This window comes from Lactuca virosa, chromosome 4 (genome assembly GCF_052849685.1).
Source record: "Lactuca virosa cultivar CGN04683 chromosome 4, Lactuca_virosa_CGN04683_v6, whole genome shotgun sequence".
Classification (NCBI taxonomy): domain Eukaryota; kingdom Viridiplantae; phylum Streptophyta; class Magnoliopsida; order Asterales; family Asteraceae; genus Lactuca; species Lactuca virosa.
In genome coordinates this window covers 373,720,492-373,727,335 of record NC_136429.1, presented here as the reverse complement: position 1 = coordinate 373,727,335, position 6,844 = coordinate 373,720,492, and the positions used below count along the sequence as shown (strand labels likewise).

General features: G+C 33.7%; 1 long non-coding RNA gene across 2 annotated transcripts; it reads right to left on the bottom strand.

The window, feature by feature from the left end:
- Positions 1-2,746: 2,746 nt before the first annotated feature.
- On the bottom strand, positions 2,747-5,518 carry LOC145169009 (uncharacterized). 2 transcript variants are annotated; one of them, XR_013742236.1, is made up of 8 exons: positions 5,454-5,518; positions 5,158-5,201; positions 4,766-4,808; positions 4,089-4,242; positions 3,927-3,996; positions 3,674-3,867; positions 3,427-3,586; positions 2,747-3,021 (listed from the first exon to the last, which is right to left on the bottom strand). It is a non-coding gene; the product is annotated as an uncharacterized LOC145169009 (long non-coding RNA). The 2 variants fall into 2 exon arrangements; XR_013742237.1 differs by lacking the exon at positions 5,454-5,518 and having other exon boundaries at positions 3,674-3,855; positions 5,158-5,377.
- Between the last annotated feature and the right edge of the window lie 1,326 nt (positions 5,519-6,844).

The following is a 6,844-nucleotide window of genomic DNA, read 5'->3' as shown; positions in this document are numbered from 1 at the left end:
CTTAGTTGTTGGATTTCAGAATAGTTATTATGCTCAAATGATCCTGCATTTCAACCGTCCTACCTGGCTGATCCTTACATGATAGATCTTGATGTAAATGTTGGGATTAGTAAGGAATCTAGACTATAATTATTATGCTCACCAGGATTATGAAACTAGACCAAGGCTTAGTAGCTTATGTGTCTAGGTCTTTTCAAAGTACGAAGCAAAGCGCTGCTGAAATCGTTTGTCACCCATATAAGGGCATAGTCCCTTTTATAAGCATGATTGTAATAGCCACATTAATTAAAAGTATTAAACACATGTTTAAGTGTTTATATATGAGTTATATGCTTATTATTTGGAATATGTGAAGAGAACATATTTGATAATATATGATATGCGAACCAAATACGGTTCTATATGCATTATGATATATATATATATATATATATATATATATATATATATATATATATATATATATATATATATATATATATATATATTATGTCATGATAATAATAATATAGGTATCAAGAGTAGAGCATCATAGTCTTACCAAGAGATAAAATAAGACTAACACTAAGGACCTATGTTGATTAAGATGGATATTGGGTAGTATCTCTTTAAGAATACACGTGAGATATATATAGGATGGTAAAAACGTTGACATTCGTCGCTGGTCCAATAGTATGGATTAGGTATAGTCATCTGCCAATGATCCAAGAGCATGGATTAGGTATAATCATTTGTCCTTGGTCCGAGAGTATGGACTAGACATAGAAAATAATTCCTAATCCGAGAGTTTGCATTAGTCATAATCATTTATCCTTGATCTGAGAACATGGATTAGGCATAATTATTTGTCCTTGGTCCGAGAGTATGGACTAGACATAGTTAATCATTCATGATCCGAGAGTATGGATTAGGCATAATCATGTGTCCTTTATTCCAGAGTATGGATAAGACATAATCATTTGTCCTTGGTCCGAGAGCATGGACTAGACATAGTCAAACACTCATAATCCGAGTGTATGAATTATATATAATTATTTATTCTTGACTCGAGAGTATGGGTTGGGTAAAGTCATTTATTTCTAACCCTGACAGCATGGATTGTGTGAGGATCGGTGGGATAGGGTAGATTGCTTATAAGAGAGATATATGTATATTGAGAGTTTTGATATATATATATATATATATATATATATATATATATATATATATATATATATATATATATATATATAATTATATGATATTATATTTTGGGATTGAAATCCCTATGTACTCACCAAGTTTCCCAACCTGACCCACTCAGCTTCTTTGTATCACAGGTAACGGTACAAAGTTACATGCAGATTGTTAGTATACTCAGACATTATAAGTCTCCGTTTTGGCTTATGTTTTGTGTTAGTTATGACATCTCAAGATTTTATAAATTATTGAAAAACTTTTCCTCGAAACACTTTTACGAGACCAAAATCTGCATTTATAATAAACTCTATTTTAAATAAGCATAAATAAAAGATTTAAAACGCCATAAATTTAGGGATTTCACAGTTGGTATCAGAGCATTAGTTTAAGCGAATTAGGAATTTGTAGAATTTCTAGAATTAAACTTAGAATGCTAAGCAATGATCGTGATGAGAGTATCCATTTTAGGTAGTTGTGACATCCCCAATTTCACGACAAAAAAAGACCGATTTGTTTATGGTTTATTTAAAAATCAGAGTATCTTTTTGAAGAATAATATTGTGGAATTTGTTCCCAAAATATGATAAAAATATTATCAAAAGATTTCCAAAGAAATGTATTTTAATTATATTAAAAACGTTAGGATGTCATTGTCAATATAGTACATCAGCATAAACAGAAAATAACATAGGCCTTACAACATCTATTAGTCTATTGGCCATTAATCCATAATTATCTCATTTGTTCATCACAACGGTGCTCTTGTGCCACTACCTGTAATACAAGAAACTGATTGGGTCAGGCTTGGGAGCCTAGTAAGCACATAGGATTTTCAACCCATAATAATTAAGTTCTTTAATTTCATCAGATCCTTCAACCCGATTACCCATTCCAGTTATCCTCACTTTCTGTCCCTAAAGCATCTAATTTAAGGGTTCTAGCCTAAGGATTATCTTCGGGATTGACAATAATGCTTAGGGGATTCCTCAGCAATATATGTCAATAAGGCAACCATGAGGGGGATGGAGTACACCTGGTGAACACGTCGTTCACAAACACCTACAGGTTGCGAGCCTGCCAGCGTTCCACTGGACTGTCTAGAATAGTCTGTGGTTATCATCTATATTCCGCTAGATGACTAGATCAGCTTTAACATCAAGTACTACAAGAAAAACAACCTTTTCTGACATGCAATGCGTGTCATAAAACGCTCAGATGACATGCAAATGCGTGTCAAGGAAGGCCCTGTCATAACGAAAGACGACACGCTTTTGCACGTCGTCTATTTACGACACATATTTACGACGCGCAAGTACGACATGCATTTACGACACGCTATGCGTATCAAGGAAGGCCCTGTCATAAAGGAAGACGACATGCATTTGTGTGTCGTAACCTTACGACGCGCATTTATGACATGCATTGTGTATCATTAAATCTCCTGTCATAAGTGAAGACGACACGCATTTGCGTGTCATAAACTTCAGTAGCCATTTACGATATGCATTTACGACATGCCTTTACGATATTCATTTACGTGTAATACAAAAATATGGAAACAAATATATACCAAAACAATCAATTTCATCCAATAACCTCATGTCAAAAAAATGTAATACATTGATATTAAGGGGATCTGATTGTACATTGTTATTAAGAGGTTTTCTCTAACTATATAACCAAATACTACATTGCTATTAAGGGGCACCTTCTTGTTTCAGATATCATGTCCACATCATAAGCTTTATTGCTCTTTTCTTTTTTAACAATAGGCGCCACAACAGTTATTGTATCTCTATCTCCCCCTTCCTTTGTAGCTTGGTCTAGAGCATCATCTCCACCCTACAATGTAATGAAACAAAAATAATGTAAGAGAGAAACATGTAGTCTAAATGATTCAAAACATATGAATTTAACTATCCTTACAAAACATGTGAATTGCCGTATGAATAACGTTTTTACTCCTGTTTAGCAAACAATGGGTGGTTGCCAGATGAATAACGTTTTTACAAAACATGTGAATTTAACTATCCTTACAAAACATGTGAATTTAACTATCCTTATCAAGTCCTAACTTTTAACAAGTTTTTAACATCATTTATCATATAGCACTTCATCAAAGACAACACTTAATGTGGGAAAAAGAACCAGGGTCTTAGTATTTAACATTTTGGTTATTTACCAAATAATGTCAAGAATTAAAGGCTTCTCATAACACTAAATATACACACATAAGGAGATCCTGACCTTTGCATATAATAATGAGATTGAACTTGAGAATTCTCTAGTAACTATTATGAGTAACGCCAAGAATGGATAGAAGACTGTTGTAAAACATGATTTCAATCGATGAAAGCCGCTTTTTTCTTTGCTCAGTCACATCTGTTGGTATTTGACAGCTGCTCAACTAATCAACCAACCAGATAAAGATTAAACTTTAAAAAACAGAAGGTTAGTAAAACAAAGTTAAAAATAGAGCTCTGTCTCAGTTTACCTTAGTTTTAGCTATCATATGTGGAAAGTGGAAACATGTAAATTGACCTCAGTGTACCTTCAGTTTCCCCACTGTTTTATAAATGAGTTACCATTTATTTGTGGAAAGTGGAAACATGCAAATTGACCAATATAGGCATGATGCAAGTTATGTTGCCTGTGAGTTCCCATCATTGTTTCCACCTTCATAAATGACTTACAAGATGATCTTAGAAGGTTCACATTATGATCTTAGAAAGGTCAAGAAGACTTACAAGATGAACTACAAGATGTGCATAAACACCCCCCATGTGGATAGAAAGCAGCATATGGTGGCATCATATGCTGATTTTGTGATTTTGCAAGTACAAAAAAGTCAACAGAAAGGTCAACCTGATAAATCTGAATGAATGGAGATAATTGTTTGCATGTTATACCTGTGGAGGACCCCACATATGCTGATTTTGGTTTCTATAGTGTGAGCTAATGATTTTTATGGTTGTAAACCTTATTTGCAACAGAACAGAGGTTGTCTTGGATGTCCCAAGGTCCCGTTTATGAGCAATGATAAAAAAACAGCCACCTGGAAATCTGAAAAAAAAAGACAAAACCATAAATAAAAATAAACCAAATCAGGCAGAAGACTTTTGGAGCAGTAGCACATATGTAATGGACAACAGTGCTGCTCAGTCACAATCATCACTCTCCATGTCATTGCCTTTTTAATTATTAAAAGGTGAAGCTTTTACATAGATTCGAAACATAAAGATTAAAATCTAACATATATATATATATATATATATATATATATATATATATATATATATATATATATCATAAATCAATATCAATTCAACTTATATTATAATACTACAAGTCACAGATATTACAGTTAAAAGATCATTATACAATTAAATAAACACCAAATTTTCTATTTTATTATTCACCAACACCAAACAAAATGGTGTTGGGCTGGAGGGATTTGACACCAAATTTAGTGTAAAAAACGAGTTTTGGTGTTGGGTTGAAAATTTATGAAGTTCTTCTAGACTATAAACCAAAAGAATTCACTAAATAAACTTCAATATAATAAAAGAAGTAAAATTAGTTGTACCCTGTCATTTGGAGCTGCTGCATGCCCATAATGAAGAATAGAACTACAGGATGAAAAAATAAATTAAAATTTTTAGCTGATAAACAAGCATATAAGAAAGATGGAAACCCAAAAAGGAAAAAATTATCACCTGTTGTCACCAGTTGCACAAATACAAGTATAGTAGGACCATATTCTTATGAATTATGATAACGAAACAGTTACAAATACATGGATAGTAGGACAATAATTCAAGCTTTGGTTTTAATATTATTTAAATTGATACAAAGAAACTGAAAATTTAGTAAGCAAAGTCAAAGAAACTGAAAAATTAGTAAGCAATTATATCCAATCAGATACGTTAAGAGGTTGAACATGATTAAATGGCAATGAATTTGGTTAAGAACTCATACTTGGTCTGATGTAGCAGCTAGCTCATGGATACTCCTTGTTGTGCCTGTTAACCACAACATCAGAAAAAGCTTATTAAGGCCTTGGAAACAACCACCATTCATGTATTTATCAATATCTGCAAAATAAAGATATGTGGAATGTCTTCCTATTGACCGGTCAACAGAAGATTCATCACTAGAATTTGAAGAAAGATTAATTCAAAAAACTAGACACTTAAAATTAGACAGTTACATAAATATATAACCACTCTTCTCTTCTCATATACTATTAGATAATGTTTCTCTTTCTTACTTACTTTGGACAGAGTGTTCTGACTTGCTGCCCTTTACAGTGAACTCATCCACCTTGCTGCCCTTTACAAGTAAGCAACTTTCATGTCTCCATTTGTTTCTTTTTAGTGCTTCTTCATTACCATTAATGGGTTTTCCTTTTTATTTTTTTTTATCAGATATGGAGGGATCTATCTTGATTCTGGCATTAAAGTGCTGAGACCACTTCATTCTCAATCCAATATAGTGGGATTTGAGGATTATTCATCAGGAAGTCACTTAAATGGAGCAGTGATGACATTTAGAAAGCACATGTAACAATATAACAAAATGTCAAAATTAACTAAATGTTTATTTTGTTTTTATATTTGATAATGTTTTGGAAATTATTGTATACAGTTCGTTTATAATGGAGTGTTTGAAGGACTTCTATGCAAGTTATGATGAAACCAGCTTAAGGTGGAATGGAGCTGATCTTTTAAGCAGAGTAAGGATAAAGTTTCTTCATGAAGATGGTTTGTATAGAAAGATTGTTAATGAGTCATTTACATTTCATTTGTGGAATAGTTTAACACATTCTTTAGTTCCAGAGCCTGAAAGCCTTGTAGCCAGGTTTATCAACCAACACTGTATCCGTTGCTCTGATGTGTTGTAAATTTAGAATCCCTTACTATATATGTAGATGCTAATGATGAACAAAAACTCAAATTAGGTTTAGGCAGTAAACTTGACATGAATAAAATATACACTGGAAAATCATAAGATGGTAACGAGCACCATGACAACAACTACAACTACCATCTGTGCCACCGTAACAACCGGAGCAAGAAGGAAAGCATACCTTAGTTAAATCCGAGCTAGGGCTTGTAAGAATGACAAAAAATCATGATCAACATCTTCGGCGCTGTGTGGGATGAGAAGTTGTAAGTCCCTAAATCGTCGGCTCTAGGATAGAAGTAGATGGAGCAGGTAAGTTCTTCACACTTTCATATTGGATGTCGCGACTTCAAATTGCAGCTGATCTCGCTCACGGCCTCGATTACATTCATAACTCTACTGGATTGGAGAAGAAATTCATCCACAATCACAGCAAAAGCTCAAGCATAATTGTAACCCAATCATAGTCACTCAACACGAAAATATGCGATTTTGGAACGGCGGAACTTTGTGACGAAACCGGTAGTAGCTTGGAACGAGATTCAAGTAAGCCAAATTCAAGATTTTTGAAATTCTAGGGCACACGAGGCTACATGTCGCCTGAACTTCAGTCTACCGGAGTTCCGACACATAAGTCCGACTTGTACGCTTTCGGAGTTGTACTTCTGGAGATGTTGTCAGGCGAAGAACCGTTGAAGTACAGACAAGAAAAGGGAAATTACGTTTATTGAGATGTGGTTCAAAGACCTAGTTCTTTTCG